A 22,685-nucleotide genomic window follows, 5' to 3' on the forward strand; every position below is an offset into this window, starting at 1 on the left:
AAAAAATTTCCTCAAAAGGGCAAAAAAACACCTTAATATTCAGAAAGGGAGATTGTTTTATAAATTTTACTACATAAAAATTTAAAACTTTTATTTACTAAAAAACATCATTAAGAAAGTAAAAACATAAGTCAAGGAGTAGAGGAAAATATTTGCAGCACAGGGTTTCTATCTCCCCATCCATCCAGCTATTTATCTATATTTTTTTCATACACATGAATAAAGAAAAAAGATCAAGAGGAAAATAGGCAGGAGGCTTAAAGACATTTCACCAAAGAGGCTAGCCAAATCCTTAAGAAATACATGAAAAAAGTGTTCACCATTATCAGTAATCACTCTTGTCAGAAATGCTAAAGCCACAATTGTACTGGTGAGGATATGATGCATTGAGGACTTATATACTCCTGGCAGAAATGTAAAATAGAACAACAACTTTGGGAAACGGCTTGGAAAAATCTAAAGTTGAACACACGCACAGTCTATGCTGCAGCAATTCCGCCTCTAGATATAAACACAACAAACTGCCCACACGTATACCAAGATTCATGAACGTGAATGTTCCTAGCACACTATTTATAACAGCTAAGCCATCTAAATGTTCACCAACAGTGGAATGAATAATAAAATGGATGTAGTCATGCAATAGGATACTCTACAGTAATGAAAATGTACAACTTCAGTTACATTCAACTACATGGTGAATCTCACAAACAACATTGAGCAACAGGAGCATAAGAATACATAATCTTATTTATGTAAAGTTTTTTAAAAGGGCACATTTACCAACCCTCCCTACCAAAAAAAAACCCCAGAAAATAAGTGTGTCAAAGATATGGGAAAATTGGAACCTTAATGCATTGCTGATGGACAAGAAAAATACTGTTGTCACTATGGAAAACAATAGGTGGTGACTCAAAAAATTAAACATAAAATTACCATATGATACAGCCATTCTACTTCTGGGTATATAACCCAAAAGACTGAAAGCATGGACTTCAACTGCTATTTGTAAACCCATGTTCATGGTAACATCATTCACAAGAGCCAAAAAGTAGAAGAAACCCGAGTGTCCATCAACAGAAAAATTAATTTAAACAAAATGTGGTAGGTATATATGCACAACGGAATCTTACATGGCCTTTAAAAGGAAGGAAATTCTGATGGATACTGTAATATGGATGAGCCTGAAGAATATTATGCCAAGTGAAATAAGCCAGTCATAGAAAGACAAATATAATTCCACTTATTTGAGGTTCCTAGAATAGTTCAATTTATAGAGACAGAAAGTAGAATGGTAACTGCTGGGAGAAGAAAAAAAGAGAAGGATGGGGTTATTGCTTAACAGGTATAGAGGCTCAGACTGGGAAAGTGAAAATGTACCGGAAGTGGATAGTGGTGATGATTCTACAATAAAGTGAATTACTTAATGCCACTGAACTATACATTTAAAATGGATTAAAATAGCAAATTTTATGTTATGTATATTTTACCACAATCAAAGAAAACACATACCTGAACTGTGTGTTAGAAGTAAAGACAGTGGTTAATCTTCAGAGAGAAGGGAGGGAATACCGTTTGGAAGAGATCCTGGGGGTGCTTCAAAAGTGCTGGCAATCTTCTGTTCCTGGATGTTGGTTATCAGTGGAGGTAAATGAATGTTGGCTTTACGGTAACTCACAAAGCATCACATTTAAGTTTTATGTCCTTTTCTGTTATATTTTACAATAAAATCTTCTAAAATAGCATATGTATATTACATGCATATTCACAGAAAACAAGATAGTTGAATCATGCATCGTTACAACTTGTATTTTGCCAGCAATCTGTAGTGAAAGGGACTTGGGCTTTGGAGTCGACCATCAGCCTTGGACTTGAGTCCCAGCTGGGCCCTGTAAAAACTGTGTGACATTCAGCAAATTATCTTCTTTCAACCTATTTTCTTAACTTCATAATTAAGAATATGACAAGTGTTTTATACAAAGTTTTGAGAATTACAAGTGTATGTAAAAATGTACAGCATGTTGCCATTCAAGTAACAAGTGGTCTAAAAACATATGGGGCTCCATAGTCTTCCCTTTAGAAGACAAATTTCTTCACATTTTAAAATCTGTTTTCATTGGATTGTCAAGAATATTCTTGTGTGGAAACCAGCTCCAAAGAGTACAGATCAAATCGAAAACTGTTCCAAATTATGTTATTTGAGAGAAGTTGTAGTTATTTCATTCATTTTAATTGACAAAATTAAAAAACAAGCAGACTTGATTTATAATTTTGCTGTGATAGTATAAAGTTATATTTTTAAAATGTGAACAGACAATAAAGTCATGAAACAACAATTAGTAAAATATTTTAAAAGAGCTATTTATTAGAATAATGGAAGAGAAAATTTACCTTAGTAAATTTACCTTAAGTAGTAGCACTGCTACTACTTAACATTTTAAAGATTCCTTTTGTGTCCAAAAGACAGTGGGACAGTCTTTGATTTTCTATATACCATTTACAGAGGTTTAACTGTATATCACACAAATGCTTCCAGTTTTATCCAAATTTACTACTATATTACGTATGTAATTATTCCAGTAGAAATCATTACATCTTTTTATTATTAATTGTATTAACTGGTAGGGGTCGGTGCATTTAAATTAAGTTCTCAGAGTCGTTATTATGACAAGTAAAGCCACTAACAATATGGATAAAAAATAAAGGGCCATTAGGCTCACTTCAAGGCATACTTTTCAAAGAGTCCAATGGCAGCAAATTTTTATACATATTTCCATTAAAATGAAACTAATTTGGTTATATATTCCACCAATGAGAAGACTATGATGTGACAGCTGTTTCTTCTAATCTTTGCCAACAAGAAAGTAGCTGCAAAAAGTTATGCATCTATGTACATAGACAGCAAAAATGGGATAGGAGAAGGGGAAAATTTATGGGGATGCTCAAAACAAATGTTTGAAGACTAATATGAGCATAAAATACTGTATGCAAATGGAAATTTCAAAATGCTTACATATCTTTTAATTGGAAGTGCAATCTTTGTCATTATATTATTATATACTTTACCTTCTAACTTACCACATAGTATTGCCTCCTGCTCTCAAATTTAATTCAGTTAAATAGGATCACAGATAAGACAGAATTTTTAGTATTTCAGTAAATTCTCAGTGTACAATTCTCATTCTTCTATTCCTTTTCTATCCCTTTCCTATATTACTATTGATTCTCCAAATAGATTCAAATCAAAATAAGTATTTATAGGGCTTCCTCTGTGCAAGTATCTATACCTAGAGTAAATCAGCTTGATGTCTCCCAAACCAAGAATTCCCAGTAGAATCTTAGGTATACAGAAGCTGTAGAAATATCAGTTTGTTCAGTTTCATACAGGCAGCCATGAAATGAGCCACAAATTAACTTTTTATTAATTTCTAGTTGTCAAAGTCCACCCCACCCGCCTACCCTACCCAGTTCCTTCAAAATAATTCTTCAATATCAAATTAAGGTCAACATAGAGTAGTAATCATAGTATTTTGGGGGAACTTACATCTAATCTACCAGTATTGTGGCAGCATAGAGATTAAGAAGGAATGTGAATTAAAGTATGACTTTCTAAAGGATATAAATTGTGATTTCTATCTTCTTTTTGACATTCCAGTCTAGTTAGCCTAAATATTTACTCATATTTTTCCAAGGGGCAGAGAAGCAACTCAAAAAAAGTGAAAAAGATGACATATTTCACTCAGTTTATTTTTAATTAGAATTTGCTATGAAGGAAACCATTTAACTCAGGTACTGAACTTCATAAGGGACATTGTAAAGTCCTGTTATTTTAAAAACTGTTTCTGCCTTTTTCAATAATAAAACATGAAAAAAAAAAAAAAGATAAAGTGAGGCCATGAAAAAACTTAAGAACTTCATAATCAAACTGCTTTATAGTGTATGAAAATGTGGTTTGTAAGGTTATTATGAACAAGGATGTATGATCAAATCCCACCTCCAACAATGTTACTGGGGTGTTTTACTTCTATTTTCAACTTGGGGTTCATTGTATTTGATACTGCTCGAGACATTTAGAAAATTAAACAGAGTTTGGATGTGATTTTTAATATAAGAATTCTCGTTATAGTATCTACTGGGATGATATTTGGATGGCAGGTAAAAACTAATAAGAGAAAAGAACTATCTGACTCGCCTGAGCCTAAGGCTGTGAAGCTGCTGCTGGTGGGACAAGCTGTGAGGGGCAAGGGCCTAAGAGCCTACACAACTTACAATGGCACCAAGCTTAATTCTATTTCCTCAGCTCAATGAGCACCAATGTACTAGTCAATGTTTTAAAGCTATGAAAATGAAACTGCAATGAGGCAAAAATAAATAAATAAAAATAAAAGAATCACTGAGTTTTATATATTGACTTCCATTTGTACAAAAAGTAAAAATACAAGTTCCTGTAGGAGTTACAGAATAGATCTGGAAATGTCAGGTGTACTTCATGTTATGACATATAATTTCATTGAATTTCATTAAATTCTAATCCCTTACCCCAAAATATAATGCATATCCTCATTTGAAAACTTACTGCCATTTTGTTGCAAGATTCTTGGCAAACTACAGATCATGCTTAAGATTTAATTTGATTTCTTTGGTAATGACCATTAAAAACAAACAAACTAACCAAACCCTGCCCAAAATTATGATTTCTTAGGGAGAGATGAAAAGAAAAAACCCCAAATCAAGCAGTTAACTTAAAGAAAAAATTTCTATTAGTTAAAAATAGAAATAGTTTACATAGTCTTTCCATTAAAACAGACATTTTCTTTGAGTGAAACCCTTCTGAGTGGCACAACTAAAGCTAACACACATGCCAAACAATGGATTTTCACTCCTGATAAAGCTCTGACACGGGCCAATTTGATCCTCCACCCTTTCAAGTAGTACAGGGGAATGGATTTTTAAAATGAAAGAGAGTAAATAAGCATTAGGAAACAAAATGAGAAATAAAGACACTAATACAAATTTCTACAGTAGAAAAGAATGCCAAATCTGAGCCCTTCTTCAAAAAATTTGAATTTTATGAAATAAAATAAACATTTCAGAGCAGGTTTGGAGGAAATTAAACGTTTCAAAATCACATCTTAAAGACAAAAGAGTTGGGGTTTTGCTGTGTTAAAATGTTTATGGATGGGTCTAGTTTGACAATTTAGCCTGTCGGATGTGACTTTCACAGTCTGCTGGCAGTTTGTAGGCAAGCCATCACACCTGTGACTCTGTGGTTGATTAATGAGCCTTTCAGCTCATTGCTACCATCTGAAGGAAGGCTATGGCCTTTCTGAGCTTCACTGGTTTATTCGCCTTAAACTGCAGTCCTGCTGAGGTATCTTCTGTAAGAAAATCACACCTGGTTAAAGCTAATGAAAACCTCAATATGTCATTTTCTAGACAAGTCAAAAAGCATGGAAAACTAGACAAAAGATGTATTCAAGTAACGTGAATGTAGTTTTGTCATTACCTGCCAATCCCAAGAGTCACGTAAAAAAATCTTTCCTATGACATATTTCAGTGTCAACTTGGAGAGTGCTAATTCGGAATTTTCTGTGTTATAAGCGGGCTTCTCCAATGCCAGCTCTTTTGCTACGCGCAACATCTATTTTCATCAGAACTAAGAAGGTTCTGGTTCATGACCAGATACCCATTTAGCTTTAACTGTCAATAAATGATTAATCCAAGTGGGAAAATGTTAGGCCGTGTTTCAAGTTCTTCGCCTTCAGTTGGTCTACCTGAAGTGTCTGGTATTCTATGACTGTTTCTTGAGTTCAGGGCAGCACTGCAATTGCTTTTCCCCCAATTCTGTTCTTGAGACAGAAAAACCTTCAAAACAAGAACACTTAATGCCTTCCCTCTCCTCCTAATGTGTGAAATACTGTGAAAACAGTCTAGTATGGGACAAAATAATGGGAAATAGAAAACAGGAACTTTTTTTCTCAGGGCTTCATACCTTGGCTTCATTTTTGAGGTACTATGCATTTCCAAAACATCAATAATATTTAAATAAATACTAAGATTCATTTTTAAATTTTAGTATTTTTAAATACTGAAATTAAAAATACATATTTATTTATTTTAAATAGTATTTATTATTCTCTTTTTTTTACATTTTGGGCCAGCATTCCCTTCCACAAGCTACACAGATAGTACAAAGTTTAGCTATATTTAAGTGACAGAGAGACAAACAAAATTCTCAGTACTATTAATAAATGAGCAGTAAAGAACCCAAAGTTTCCATTCTAGCAACTACCATTTTCTGATCCATCATATTAAAAATTTTACACTGTACACATGAACAGCGGACAGTCCTCTGAATTGGAAAAGCACATTTGCATGATATTCTGGTTCAGTTATTTCGAGTTCTACCACCATTTATATGAAATTAAGATTGACTGATTAAAGAGTGAACACAGAATTTCTATGCATTTTACCCAGAATATGAAAACAATATTTTCCTTTATTTTACCACAGAATAATCTAAGAGTAATTCTTTATTATCATCAAAATCATTGTTATTTTTCCAATTGCCTATTTGATGCCTATACTAAGAATTATGGAATAAATATATTTAGTAGTATACGAATCTTCATTTGTAATTTGGTGATGTTTATTTAGAAGGAATGATTTTGGCTGAGAAAAATATCGACTCCTTCAAGAATTTAACTGAACAATTTCAAAATTGATTTTTATGCACTCACAAAGTATTTGATTATTTCAAAAAGTTTTCAAACAACTATTTCAAATAATTATTTCAATCTTAGTTGCAAAGTTAAATCACATAGAAAACTTTTTTAAAGTACCAATGAATGACTGTGCCCCACTCCAGAGATTCTTAATTAGTCATTTTTTTTTCTTACTATCTTCCTAAATAATTCTAATGTGTGTCCAAGTTTAAGAACCACTGCTGTATATAATCATCCTCATGTTTACTATGCTCATCTAAAAGAATAAAAAACTTAATCCTACCAAGGAAAAGAGATTTCTGAAATTAAGTTGGAAAATAAAATCATCAGTCTTCAGGATTCAGGTCTATCACTGTAGTTTATAAGAAAATATGCCTGGACCATGAGTCAGAAACCCTGGGCTTAAGTCATTATTCTGTTATCTACTAGCTCCGTGAGTTCAGTAAGGCCCTCAAGACAAATGCTTTCTAAATTATAAAGTGAGAAAATTAAGATTTCCCCCAGCTTTAAAAGCATATTCTCAAAAAATGTCCAAGAGTGCAGAGTGCTGTTCTTAAATGCTAGTCAGAGTATTATTTGATTCCATAACTAAAGTTCAAATTTAAGCCATGATGAACAAATGTGCATCACATTAACCATCATGCTCCTCTCCTGTCTGGGGCAGACATTGCTAATTGATCACAGCATTACAGGAAGGGAAAAAATCAACACTACTTTCCTGGAGTTTGCATTCATGATAAAACTATTTTCTGTTTGGGTGTTAAGTGCTTATTAGCTGTTGAAGGAGTTCAAGACATGCCACCTCAAAATACGCTATTTTGGTATATGGATTACTTTGAGCTGAAGACACTTGAAAAACTGCCAATTTGGGGCCAGGTATTCACTGAACTCCTCTTATCTGCCAAAAGACAGATCCTCCCCAAAAAACTCAGTTGCCATAAATCCCCTTCCCAGGAGTTTCATTAACCAGGGAAGATGGACCCATTGCAGGAGAAGAGACGAAGAGTCAACACCACCCCCAGACAAATTCTGTCACAATCTATCACACCTCCCATCTGTTCTTCTAAGAGCCCATTCATCTCTCCTAAAAATCAGTTCCTCTCCTGTAACTGGCCTACATCCCTTCTCCCCTTCACCTATTATAGTGGTAGATAAGCTCTTGAATCTTACCATTTTGAGGGGTATTCATTTTTTCCCTATAATGCCCCTGTGCATGTAATACTAAAAATTACTAAATTTGTATGCCTTTCTCCTGTTACTCTGCCTGCTGTCCATTTATTTCAAAGACCTAGCTATCAAACCTAGGAGAGTAGTCTTTCCTCACCTTCACTGTTTTATTTAAAGAGATGATATAAACAGAGTGGTCATCAGAGGACTGAGAATGTCCAGACAGAATAGAAAATTGTTAGCACAGTTCAGAAGCAAGGACACTCTGACTCACAGTGTGTGAATCAGGTCTTAATGGGAGGCACAGCCCCATGGAGAGATGGTTTACTCCTACTCATTAAATAAACTTTTTTGTCATATCCTAGCTTCTGATGTCAATTTACCTTGAGGGAAAGAATCAACAGATCTGCTTCAAGTTGTATTTTTCACTGTAAATCAGTAAAATGCTTTGCTGAATTTGCAAATGTTTCTGATGAGTTTGGTGAATGTGAGTCAATATTTCTATATGAAACCAAATTGCCAGACTCTCAAGGCTGAAGACCAGATCAGAGACTAGGGTAGATATCCCAATATAATCATGCCCTGCCCGAGAAGTCAGCTGGTCCTCTAGCAATGAGGCATTCAGTGAGGAAAACACTTGCAAATATAATCGAAATAATTCAAATAATTTCTACATAAAATATTTTCTTAAGTAAACTAAGATAAAGGAAGCTTTAAAAAGCCAAAACCTTTCCATTTTTGCAGGGTTTTTTTTTTTCTCTTTACAAGTAATAATTTACATAAATGTTATAATGATACAATGAGACAAGAGTCAATGCTCTTTGAAGGCAGCACCCCCACATCATCCAGCCCTAGATGCCATCTCTCATGATAAATCCTTTACCAAAAGACAGACTAATCACACCATCTGCTGCCTCCAGGGAGATAAGTTGCACATTTCAAAGTATGGCAATATTCCACTATAGCATAATGAAGAAAATGAAAAACATATTAGCAAACTGAACACTTTGGGGAAATTTCATTTTCAAATTGTGTGCTGTTTTGCTTTTAAAGAAGTAAAATTATTAAATAAAATGTGTGAAAGGAAGCAAATATTCTTCCTTGTAGCAAAATTACGAATGCTTTTACTTTGTGGGAGAAAATTACATTATTTCCAATGAATGCATTAAAATCACACATGTACTCCACATTCTCAGAGTTGTTATGAACAAGCACTGATTGCTGACATGTCCATGCTTTTGCTAAAATCACATTTCGGTCATAAAGTCCCTGTTAGATTATTTGCTAAATGAGAAAAATGCTCAATTAATTAGGAAATGATTCCACTCAGCTTCTTCTTCAGAAACTCTTTGGGGTCTACAGCTTTAGTTTGAGGCCATCTCAGATCAGCTAGTTCAAAGCAACAAACAGGAACCCACGGACTCGGAAGCATCACTGTCTCTTCTGGGCATTGCCACCGCTGTCAGGCAACTCTCACTGTTGAGAGAGAAACTGAAGCACTGCAGAACAGAGCGTGCAGCTCCCGAACAAGCTGCAAGTACACCGGAGATGAAGAGCCAGGCAAATCAGGTGCACCTCTCATCCCTCACCAAGGCCAGTATTACACTAGCACATCTTGTCCGAAGAGCCATCAATCAGGCACCAAGAGTGCCCTCACCAAGGCACATCCCATCCCAGCCGTATAAATATAAGGCAAATAGAATTTTAGTGACAGACTACAAGGCCATTTGATCTATGAATTACACCAGCCCTGCGATTGCTTACACATGCCTGAAAACCTTCAGGGTCAGGGAGGCCAAAGATTTAAAGGAAAGAATCTGTAACTCTTTCAAGAGTCCCCAGTTATAGCCCAAAGTAGGACAGGTGCTCCCCATCCCCCACCACCCCCCACACAATTCAGCATCTGACTTTGTCCTGAACAGCCTAACATTCACTAACTGTGCCTATATGCTGCAAATAGAACTGATTTAAAAGTGAAAACATGCAGTGAAGAGACCGTTACCCTTGCCAAAATCACCTGGATGTGATATGCTATCTCCCTGTCTAGATCACTGCTTACTTTGGTTCCCTGGCCGACTCACGTTCAACCATCAACACGCATTCAAGTATCACTGTCTCCTGGGTGTATTTCCTGACTGCCCCTGCATTCAGCTGGAGTGAACTCTCCCTCGCCTGTGATCTTCCACTGCACTCCCATGGTAACTCTCACTAACCTCTATTGTATGTATAACCACTGAGTTTTCAGTCTGTCTCCTCTACTAGATTCTGAGTTCCCTGACAGCAGAGGCTGTGTCTGACTCATTTCTTTATCTGCTGTGCCTAGTGAATGTTTGATGGATGGATGGATGGGAGTCACAATCTACCTATTTACTCAAAGTCCTACTGGACTGACTAATGGGATGGACGTACTCTTATAATCAACACAGTGTATTTTGTGGGTTACATAATACTTGACCTTCATCTGCTAGCAAATGTATTCTCTGAATAATAAAATAACATGAGTCCAGATTGTCGTTTATACAAAGTTATTTATTTTCAGGAAGTCCTAACTCTTTAAGCCCTTTATAGCTCGGACTTGCTGAAATGGACAAGTCGATGTTCATCACTGGCTTGGGCTGAGCTAGAGGAACAATTATGGCAAAGACATAATCCTGACAAGAAGAACCTTCTGGACAAGTGAGACAGGTAAACAACACAACCTTAATCAGATTACTGACATCTTTCTAAATTTGGTCAGCCCAGACCCATTCCTTTACCCTAGGACTCTGACTACTAGTAAGTTTCAATTCATTAACCTAGAATTATCAATGATTTGACAATAAGAGACCAACCAGCTTCCAGGTCAGTTGCTAAATCTTGTATCTCTTTGTGGCTTTAGAAAACCTTCATTTTAAAGAAAACTAGAATTTTCTATTTTTCACCTATTATTTTCCCACATCACAGCATTTCGAAATATTTTTTCTTTTAAAATCCCTGATAATTTTTTCTTTGAAAATTCTATCCAGAATGATGACTGAATGCTTGAAGAGTATTTTAAGGTTAAAGTGAGAATGAAAGAAAAGGACAGCTTTGCTACCTCAGGTGGGCAGAATTATCAAAAACATGGTGAGGCAGAGCAAGCGAGTCGTAACTTTTACTTTACACAACATTTGTATTGTTTAACGTCTAATGAGCGTATATGTAATTTTAAAATAGCTGAATAAAGTTTTAAATAAATGAATTAACAAAGCCTCTTTCTTTTGGTTATCCTTTCCTTATCTCAGTAAAGTCTAAAAGCAAATGAAAGCCATTCTGAAATAGTAAATTTAGTCTGGGAGCCAAAAAACATGGCCTGCACAGCACTACGCTTTCACCCTGTGTTTTATGGTACAAGTGTCAAGGGTAAGAGCCTGAGATGCCTGCTTTCTGGGTGCTGATAGTCTATGTGGGCAGACAGATAACCAAAAACATTAGTGAACATCACAAGGTATCACATACTGAACACTAACATATGCAACAGTCTATAAATGTCCTGAGAATTTGAAAAACAGATTTTTGAGAGCCATGGAACTAGACAGGGCTTTGATGGTGAGCCTGAGCTAGTCTTGGAAGGGCAGACTTGGGGGATGACAGCCAAGGAAGCAGAGGGGATAAATCTGGGCAGAAGTGTAGAAGTCATTAACCCAAGATGTGATTAACTTCTGAATAGTCATTCTCCTTCCCCACTGCATCAGTCTTCTCTGGAGCCTCCACTCTACCAGTGATCTGGGGCGAACCTTGGTCCTGGTCAGGAAATGAGGAGGAGTCTGTCTCTGAGGGCAGGCATCTAGATCAAGTTTCATCAAGGACGTGGTTACCCTCTACACAGACCCCACATCTAGATCCTAATTTCTGAGTAACTCAAAACCCACAGTTGAACACGGGACCTGGTACACAAAAGGTTTTTGATGTTCACTGAGTTCATGTCAAATATTAGTCTTTTCTGGCCATCCCTTCCCTGCCTTTGTCTCAGGAAGAGCCAGACATCAGCTTCCTGAGCTCATCCTCTGCCTTGAACCCAGACCATGCATCACACAGCCAGCATCTGATAAAGAGTGCTTAAGACATCGTTTTTCTCATTACTATATTTTCTCTTTGGTCCTCCCTTCCCCCATTTTGCAATTATCTGGATGCTTGAGGTATGTCTCAGAATTTTATCCCAGGTCCCATGTTTATCCTTATAGCTCACTCTGGTCTGCCATAAGAGGAGGACCACCTAATAGCTAAAAACAATTATAACTAATATTTATAGAACATGTCTTACATTCCAAGCTTTGGGCTAAATACTCGCTGACAGTTAACCTTTTTGGTTTGCCCACTCAATAAGAAAAGTGCTGCTATGATCTTTGTTGTACAGGTAAGAAAAAGGAGGCTTAGATAAAGTGGCGAAGAAAGATTTTGAACCATGGGTTGTCATAGTCCAGAGTGAGTAAAAGATAGTGGGCCCTGTTATAAAGGAGGCATGTGGTGATGGGGAAGACCGTATGTAGGAGGCATTGACATTGGGGCTGAGGAGTTTGGGTTTGGTGCAACAGGCATGTGGAACCACTATAAGTTCCACAAGAAGTGGAAGAGTGGCAGGAAAAAAATGGTATTTAGAAACCTCTATATTTCATTCCAGCTCTTATCCCTTTGAATATTTGGTAATTTGTAATAAAAGTTTGCCTGTGTCCTTTTACATTCCACCTTTCTTCCATCAGCATCAGGAAGTCATTGAACATTCACAGCCATGAAACATGAGAAAAACAAAACAACAAAAATCTGAAGTCATAGAGGAATGGCTAAATTGTGCTGAATTAATTTGGTATACTACTAAGTCTTAAAAAATAAAAATTATGTCTTTGCACAGATGAATGACAAAGTTTTGTGAAAATTTTCAAACCTACAACTGTAAATACAGATTCTTCCCTCCTTGTGACTGTGTAAAAGGAAGTGAGTGCTGTGTACATATAAAGGGAACTTGTAGAGATGAAGGGCTGGATCAGGGTGCTGGGATTAGATTATAAACATGCTATTTCCGTGTTTTAAAATGTTAATGCTATTTTTAATTGGTTTTAATAATCAAGGAAAATTTTATGGAGAAAAATACATTCATCTAGCAGAGATAATGGATTAGAAGTTAAGGCTGGAGTAAGCAGGGTATCCAGGCATCAGTGGGTGAGGGCACCGGATTTCAAGCAGAGGAGCACTGAGGGAAAAAAGCAATGGCTGTGAGAAATGTTCAGAGGGAAAACTTGGCGGCATGGGGTGTCAACAGAATAGAGATGATACAAGATGGAAATTGTGCAAAGTAATTCAAGGTTTCTAGGCCGAGGCCAGAAAAATGTTAGTGCTATGAATAGAAATCACACAACTCGAAAGAGGCAGTTTTCAGGAGGAGATAATTATGATGCTAGGACTTCTTTATGAGATGAGAGTTACTACATTAAAATATCATTATAATGAAAAATCCAAGTGTATGTGATCTGGTGTCTTATTGAACAATTAGTACTGGAGCTACAGATGACAGTGGCATAGATTTAGAGATTCATATTCTGGACCCAATCCATTCAAATGACATGCATTATAGCAAACAAAGCATTTTAAATAATAGAATTTGGATGTTTTTACCTAGGCACGCACTCGCCTCCCCCTGTTGTATTATAGCTTGCGCTCATATCTTTGTATCATTTTCCCAGCTCCTCGAGGCGTGTGATCCTGATACCTGGGATAATCCCTTAAAGCCATTAAAGCCAATGAGATGAGTGAGCTGGTTGCAGAAAAAGAGGTAAGACATATACTTCAAAAGAAAAAAACAGTAGAAAGAAAAAGAGGTGGGAGGGATACAGAGGGTTTGAGAATGGAAGGACTAAAGCCTTTAGCAATATCTGAGGAAAGAATAAATTAGAGCATCTGTCTTCACAAGAATTCCAGGAAGGGATATAGATGTAACTGGAGATAGGGGCAAAGAAAATAATAATGGAGGAAAACATCCTTGAATTTGAAGAAATCATACCATCAAAGAGGCCTACTCAGTGCCAGGATTAAAACCAGACTCACGCATCGATACAATCTCATTTCAGAATGACCAGGGCGACTGGCAGGGAGGAGTTACCATAAAAAAAAAAATGTTTTTTTAAATCAAAAAAGGTATAAAGGCATCCAGGGATATGGTAAGGAGAAGAATCTGTCTGGCATCAGATTTCTCATAGGCAGCATAAAAACAGGAAGATGTAGTTTCTTTATAAAGTCAAACATAAATCTACCACACAACCCAGTATTCCTCCTCCTAGGCAAACAGAGACCTATGTTCGCACAACCTGTACACAAATGGTTACAGAGGCCTTATTCACAACCACCAAATACTGGAAGCCACCAAATGCCCTTTAACAGGTGAGTGGATAAACAGGTAACTTCACGCAGCAGACTGCTTTTCTACGAGAACAACAAGCAAAAGGAAGAAACTCAAACACATTATGCCAAGTGAAAGAAGCCAGATAGAAAAGATGACATACTACACAATTCTCTTGCGATGATATTCTTGAAAAAAGAAAACTATCAGGACAGAGAACAGATCAGTGATTGCCAGGGAGACTGGGATGTGGGGAGGAACTGACTACAAAGGGTCAGCACGAGAGAATTTTTTAAGAAATGAAATTGTCTGAATTTTTATTGTGTTGATTGTTAAACAGATTTATGCATTTGCCATAGCAAAGACAGTGAATTTTACTTAATGTAAAAATTTTTTAATAAAATAAAAAAAACAAACTGATTTAAAAATAGAAGCTATAGTATATCACATAAAGGTGACCAAGAGAAGAACTAAAATAAAAATTCTATTAGCAGAGCTTCAAGGAAGAGGTAGTGAGAGTTAAATCTTTTATTGTAAGGAGCCAGTAAATGCTAATTTTAAGTTGATAGATTTAAAAAAAGATTAGTGGTATAGCCTATCCCTTAGATTTATCAATCAAAAGAAATAGAAACATAAAATGGTTGCAGATGCAGTGGAACTTGTGTGATTGAGGAGCTGGGGAGGGGAACTTTTATATTTCATATCTTATCTTCCTGTGCCACTTGAAATCCTACATGTGTATGTACTGTTTATTACAAAATAAATTTCAAACTTGATATTAATACAAATATTCTGGATGCACAAACAATTTGATTTAAATTTTTCTTCACCAGATCTCATATTATGGAAAAAAAAATCAGATTTAAAGCTACACCCTCAAGGTACTGTAAGGTGAGAGTCATTAACAGTATGAGAAAGCACTATTGGTATCCTAATTAATTTCTTATACAACACATCACAAAAGTACTACAATAAATACTATTATAAATGTTAATATCTAAAATGAAAAAGTGAACAATTTTATTAGTTGTTCAGGTTTGTTATTATATTTAATTATATATAACAGATATTTACATTTCTCTCATAATTACATCATATTAAAAATATCTTCAAAGAGACATCTTACTCTCTTTATAGTGGTATAGTAACACAAACAGATGTTCAATGATGACCAATAAGCCTGAAAGTAGTCAACGCTCTTTTCATCTACAGCCAAACTGAATCAATGGACCTATGACAGCTACTCCTGGTGGAACCTACGCTAAAACCTTTTGTAGAAAACATCACAGAGGCTTTGGGGTCTGAACAGAATTTGACAGGGGAAAGACTTACAGAATAGTTATTGAAAAAAGAATGTACTCCATTCAAGCAAGTTTTTAATAGCTTTTGATCCATTGCAAGAACCCCTAAGTGCCGGTATGTGAATGCATAATTAGGTAGGAGAAAATTCATTACCAAGTGCATTTTGGTTCCACTTGACAAGGAAAAAATTCTCCCATGGCTGCTTTTGAGAAAATTATTATACCTTCCTTTCATTAAAATGTTGCCAATTCTGCATTTCTATCAATAGCACTTAACATATTTATTTAGGTTGTCTGTTTCCTACCTCAGTAAAGTAATAAGACCTTTATTTAAATCATATCCTTGTTAACTTACATAATACATATATATATAATGTCTCCATATGTAAGCGAATCATTCTGCATCCCCACTGTGGAGCCATGGAAATGCACTCACACTTCCTGCTGCAGTTAGCATGATGAAATGTTGGCCATAGCGATCATTCCTCTGCATCGACCACCGCACTGGTGCTCAGCCCAGGCTCTGCCAAGCTGATCTGAGCCAACATCTGAGCAGAGTGGAGGTGCTAGTGCTCGCCCATTCCAGAAGGACATGAGACTCTCTCTTCCAGTGTGATTTGAGCTCAAGGAGTCCCCATTGGCCTTGGCAACACTTTCCTAGAAGTGCCCTGCTATCTGAGATTCTTCCTGCCCAATCCTCCTTGTCCCTCACCTTTCATAGGAATCAAGTCAGCAACTTGATCTGAAGGCTTGCCTGCCTATTCCTGCTTTCTCCTCTTTATCCTCTATGAGCATTTCTCCCACCAAACCTCTCACCCTGAATCCCATCTTGGCACCTGCTTAGAGGATGTGACTTGACACACTCACTGTGAAGAAAAGATAAGCATGTCATCTCTCTATAAATACCTAGGCCACACTGTCTTTAAAGAGAAAGTACCATAGCAAAATTTTATGCAAATTAGGAATAGATTTAGCTGGACCCCCAAGCTTCCTGGGGAATATCCTTTCTATCTGTGATATAAAATCTCTTCCCCAGTCTCTAGCCATAGTCTCTATCCTGGTCTTCCTTCCTTTTAATTAGCCTGTCTCTCTACCCTAAAAAAGCTTTCTTTTACTGCCACTCTTTTGCTTAAAGGCTTTGATGATTCCCTCAAGTCTAGTGGTTCAAGTCCAAATTTCTCAGCCCTCAGATCTTCTACAATTTAAATATAGTCAACTTACTTCTCAAGTTTTACCTAGAAGAGGGCTCTCTTCCTCCAACCTTAAAGACAAGAAGCAAAAGACTGGAGATGATAGAAAGAAAAGCCAGGAGGCTCATATTAGATGGCTTTAATTTTCCAGGTGAAGAGGTGGTGGCAGCCTAGTTGCCAAGAAGGATAAAAGGAGCTGCAGAGGGGAGATAAGTGTTGTGATAACCAAAGTGGAAATTGACAATGAATTAAAAATTTTGTGGACAGTACTCAAGGACCCTTTGACATACCTAACATTCTCTAGCGAATTGTTACTTTATTATAAATAAATGCCTTTCACAAAGCAGATGCTCAAAAATATTTGTTGAATGAATCAAGTAAGCAAAGCTCTAGAGAAGTAATAGAGAGAAACGGTTAATAACATGGACATGACCCAGAATCTGAGCACCATCACTTAGAGCTCTGCGCCTCGGTGCCTTAGTTTCCTTATCAGGAAAATAACGGCAGCATGGTACCTACTTTATAAGGTTATCACGAGGGTTTATAATTAAAAGTGTATGTAATTTACTTAAATTATTCCAGCCACATGGCAAGTGCTTTCTGTTTTCTATCTTCATTATCATCAGTATTTGTACAGTGAACAGAGAGCTAATAAAAGACACATTTTGACCTAAGGGTACAAACTTCCAGTTACAAGATTGATACATTCTGAGTATCTAGTGTACATCATGGTGATTAGAGTTAATACTGAATTATATACTTGAAAGTTGCTGGGTAGATCTTATATGTTCTCACCACAAAAGAAATGGTAATTATGTCATGTGATAAAGACGTTACTTAGCACTGTGATGGTAGTCATTCTGCAATATGTAAGTGCACTAAATCAACATGAATACCTTAAGCTGACACCATGCTATATGTCAATTATATCTCAATAAAGCTGGAAAAAATTGACCAGGAATATGATGTAGCAGATAAAGTACCAGACACACAAACAGAAGCCTTCATTCTGCCTTCCAGATGCCATTTAATATCTGTGACCTTGGGTGTGTCATTGTGCAACCTCACAAGTACCTGTGTGTCATTACATAGTTGCAGTGAGTGTCAAAGGAGAAGATTTGTGTGAAAGTACTGTATATACCATAAAGGACAACACTCAGAGAACAATACATATTTATGGTTTTGTTTGCTTCATGTACCAAAGCCCTAACCCTGGAAAATCCTGAGGATCAGAATGTTAAATATCCTAAATGCATGGTAGACAATCTCTGTGCCCTTCCCCCGACCCCACCAAAAAAAAAAAGAAAACATGCTGCTTTAGGAATTAAGGATGGGAGGGGAGGCCTGCTCCTGTTTGAGAAGATGGTAAAGATGGGTAGAGACACTGAGTCTCAGGCCTTGTGCTGGAGGTGGGAAGAATAGGGTTTTTAGGGAGCCAGAGCACAAGGAAAGCCCAAATTTGAATACCATGGCATATGTAACATATGTAACGGCTCAAAGGTGTGTATTCATAAAATCAATTTCCCCTTTTTCTTAAACCCACCTCTCCATAACCAGGCAGCCTGCTGCTGCATCAGGAATTTACTGCTGTGAGCAACTATAAACACTGTGTTAATGGCAGCACTGCCTGAGAACGGTCATTGGAGAGTGCAGTGTGTCCAGGAAGAGGCCAGGGACAGTATTTCCTACTCTCTACATGCCACGGGGCACACACACACACTATCACTGGATACAGTGTAAAGGCATTCTAATAATTATTATTATTAAAAGCAAACAACCAACTCCACAGATCAATGACTCTTTTCAAACATGTTTTCTAATCTCTGTTGCCTCTCAGATGTATGGTTATTGTCCACCTGGAAAGGCCCCAAAGTGATAGCCAGAAATCTGCCACCACCACCCCTTCTGCTGTTCCTGCCATCATATTTAATTGTGTTTGCTCAACTCGAAGCCAAACTCATATGCAGTATATTTAGACGGTTAAAACAACATAGCACTCCACTGTATGCACAGATTATTTTCAACAACACAATTCTTGGGAATTAGTCTGGAATAAATAAGGCAAAGAGAAAAGAAGCAACATAAATTTGTTCCAGTGACAAAGAAACAGTATCAAAATGGCAATCTGGAGATTCGCCATGAATGGAGGAATAGGGAGTGTTCCTCTTGGTAAGCCCTCCTGCAAATGCAATCACCATCTCATTCGATAATCTGGATTTATTTTAAAGTAGGTGAGAAAGAAAGCAAGAAAGTAATAGTAAGACACTGTGAAAGTACCTTTATTATTTCAAAAGATCAGTGTATAATCACTGTACTTACTCTTATATGGCATTAAAGGTAAAGGTGTAGAACTGATATATATGTTTATATGTGTTGATTTTCTGAACCTCTAAGGAGTCTTGATTTTCCACAGTGGCAAATCAAGTTGAAAAACATACCATTAATATATATTCAGGATTTCTTTTCTGAGGCCATAGCTACTACCTATTTCTTTGACTCCCATCACAATTTTACAAAGGCTTGGTTGGATATTTTGTCAGTTGACTCCATCTTAATTTTTTCAACATTAGTTAGTACCACTTAAGAAATACAAACCCTATTACCCAAAAGTCAGAAGACTTCTGAATCATGGAGTACAGAATAAACTTTGTTGCTGAAGAGCTTATGGCTTGAATTGGATCAATTAGTTATAAATAAAGATCAGTGTTCTATGCTTTTAATCTGAGCTGAATTTTGCATGGTAACGAAAACAGGCACTTTAAACATACAAAGCTTAATTAACCCAATTTCCATCCAAATTTGGAAAATGAAGAGAATGAATAGCCACATAATTTTTTACTTTAGATTTTCCAGGGTACATGTCTTATGCCAACATGACTATTGATCAAATACTACCGTTAGAGAATGCTTACTGCGTTCATCTGTCAAGGGTTGACCCTTTTCTCTGCATTCTTATTCCTCATTTGTTTGTTAATTAATTCAAGAAATATTACTCAGAGCCTGCTATATGCCCAAGGGCTCATCTAGGCACTGAAGACACAGCTGGAATAAGGCAGCCAAGGCACTGTTCTCATGGATTTTACTTTCCACCCTGGCGGTGGGGGTGTTGGTAGGTTGGTTGTTATGATTTCAGATAGTGAGAACTCAGTTGAGAAAGCACGGTAAAGTAGAATGCTAGTGTGACTTGGAGGGTCACTTTAAGGAAAGGCCTCTCTGAGGAGCTAACATGTGCCCCAGATGGACAAGATGGTGATGGCTGTGGGAAGAGCTAAGGGAACTACAAATATTAAGACCCTAAAATGGGAAAGAGCTTGCAGAATCCAAAGAAAAGGAAGAAGGCAATGAACTTAGAACATCAGAATTGGAGGGATGTGTTTTGAGATGATGCCTGAGTGGGCAGAGCTCCCATCCCTGCCAAGGACTCAGGCAGCCACTTTAAGATGTATTCTGTCTTGGGAGTCAGCATAGAATCTGCTGTGGCACAAGGGCCAGTACTGTCTCAGATGCAGACATTGTACCAACATATCTCCTCTTTCATGTAACTGAACGGTCCCTCAAGTGCTCATCTCTTGAGCCTTTACCTCCAGTGTTGCTCACAGGCCTTTAGATCCTCCTCCTCGCTCAACTTCTCACGGTTTGTCTTACAGACCTGTGGGCCTGCCGCCTGTTCCCTAACCTGATGCTTGTTTGCCCCTCGGGACTGGTTTAGGCCTGGAGTCTACACAACCTCCATATATGAAACTTCAGGTATAACCTGACTGCTCCAAATCCCACCTCCAACTCCCTACTGACCCCAAATGACCTTGACTGTTTCCTTACCTGGTCAGACACTAACAATGCATTACACTAGTGCTACCACTTTCCTAAATACGTATTTTAAACTTTCAAAAACACTCCACATCCTTTAACAGTCTCTTGACTGTGTCACCAATCTCTATGAAGTAGACATATTATCATCATTACTTAACTTTAAAGATAAGAAAATCCAAAGTCGAATAGTTTAGGTAACTTTCCTAAAGTAAATTCACAATAGGACTGGCCAGAGGGCCCAGGAATCTTGCTTTCCCGTCTCCATCCTCCTGTTCTGGGAGTGAGGGAGGGCTGGTTCTCTCAGGGCACTGGAGTGCGGAGAGTTAGTCCACAGACGGTCTACTTACGATACTAAGTTTGAAGTCAGACACAAAGGAATTTAGGAGGTGAACAGAAAGTATTCCCTTCTCGTCAACTTTTTCCTATTAATGTATTTGAGTTCACTTTTCTTCATAGCATTATGTCCCCAGACAACACTTACAACACCATATATGCACGCAACCATTGTGTAGAGATAGATTAGTACAAATCTATGTCCAATTAAAGAGACACAAAGAGAGTAAGTGATTTGTTTAATTGGTAAGTTTGGGTAAAAGAACTAAGCATATTCTGCTGAGCTACTCTAGGTTTTCTTCTTTGTCTTCTGCCTACTCTCTGAGATCATGGTTGTATGTAAGAAGCATCATTTTTTAGATGTAGGATAGCACATACAACATTTTAAAAGCTCAATGTTCTGTGGTCTCATTTTTGAGACACATAACTTCAAATAACCATGTTGTCAAAAATTCAATGCACTATTTTTTTCAAGAAATCAGCATTTCAGATAAATCCAAACAAGAGAGTCTCTCGGAGAAAATAACAGGAAAAAAAATTTCCTTACCAGTTCAATATTAATCAAGTCTCATAAATAACATTCTTAAAATAAATGGGAAAGTGCTAAAAGAGATTAAAAACTCTCAGGTGTCTTTCATCCTTCGAAGGTAGATCAATTATATTCATTGTAGCGTGTGGTGTGTGGTAGTTAGAACAGAATGCTTTTCATACCATTCTTTTAAAATCTAAGGCTCTTACTAAGATGAGATTCTAGCTGTTTCTATTAAAAATTCATGACACTTTTCCAAAAGAACTGTTTTGACCTGCTACTTCTGGCTAAATTCGTGAGAGTTCTTTTTTTCCCAATCAGTCCCACACATAATATCTCAGGTAAATAGACTCGAACAGCTCTCACCTAACTGAGGTATATCTAAAGTTGTTAAACAAAAATAACAAATGCAATTTTTGTTAAAACACAAATTCACCTAAATGCCAATATTATGCAGTAAGTTTTGAAGGATGTGTTGCCCCTTGAGTACCATTTAGTGGATTAGAAGCAACAAGTCACAGCTGAAAAATCTTAGGAAAATATAGTTCATCTACATAAGCTCAAAACTTTCCAAAGAGCAGGGAGAAAATGACTTATCTTTCCTAGTGTTTTCAGACAGACATTTAACATTGTGTTAACATCATGTAACCACAGACTCAACAGAAGACCTGGCCTCTCCTCTACCACCCCCACCTCCCATCTCTCCAAGCAACTTTCGGACAGGATAGGAGCACCTGTGGGGGACTTGTGCATTAATAGGGTGCGTTCTGAACTACTGCCTGCTAGGTGGTGAGCTTGCTGGGATAAGACTCTCCTTGATGGGGAAGCTTCTGGATTGTTCACTTTTGTCCATGATGGGTGGGCGAATTTCATTCAGGGATGAAATACTAGGAACACCACTGTGGCCACACATCTAAGCTACAGGTTTTCTTGCCAATAAAGCTGCCTTAAAAAATAAACAAACAAACAAACTTTCATCTGGGAAATACTGGACTCTCTCTCTCAAGATATTTTCCTATATGCACCCAGATTTCTCAAGGATAACCTGACAGTTCTACTATTCCACTGTTCTTATTGTCTTTTAGAAAAAAAAGATACTTAATTTTTTTTCAAAAAGATTAAGAAAATATATTATACATCACAAAGATCATATAGAAAATAGTACTTACTTACCAACAGCAAACAGATGGCACCTGAAAATGAAAGCAGTCTCGCACATGTATACCTTATGTGAAAATGTGATACTTTAATAGAGAAATCTAAATTTTAAATTTACACCTT

At 36.9% G+C, this 22,685-nt stretch overlaps 1 protein-coding gene across 3 annotated transcripts in view; it reads right to left on the reverse strand.

The window, feature by feature from the left end:
* Positions 1 to 22,685, reverse strand: part of KIAA0825 (KIAA0825 ortholog) — a 352,861-nt gene that overhangs the window by 154,521 nt on the left and 175,655 nt on the right. The window lies entirely within an intron of this gene.

The sequence above is a fragment of the Camelus dromedarius genome, chromosome 3 (genome assembly GCF_036321535.1).
Source record: "Camelus dromedarius isolate mCamDro1 chromosome 3, mCamDro1.pat, whole genome shotgun sequence".
In the NCBI taxonomy this organism is placed as follows: domain Eukaryota; kingdom Metazoa; phylum Chordata; class Mammalia; order Artiodactyla; family Camelidae; genus Camelus; species Camelus dromedarius.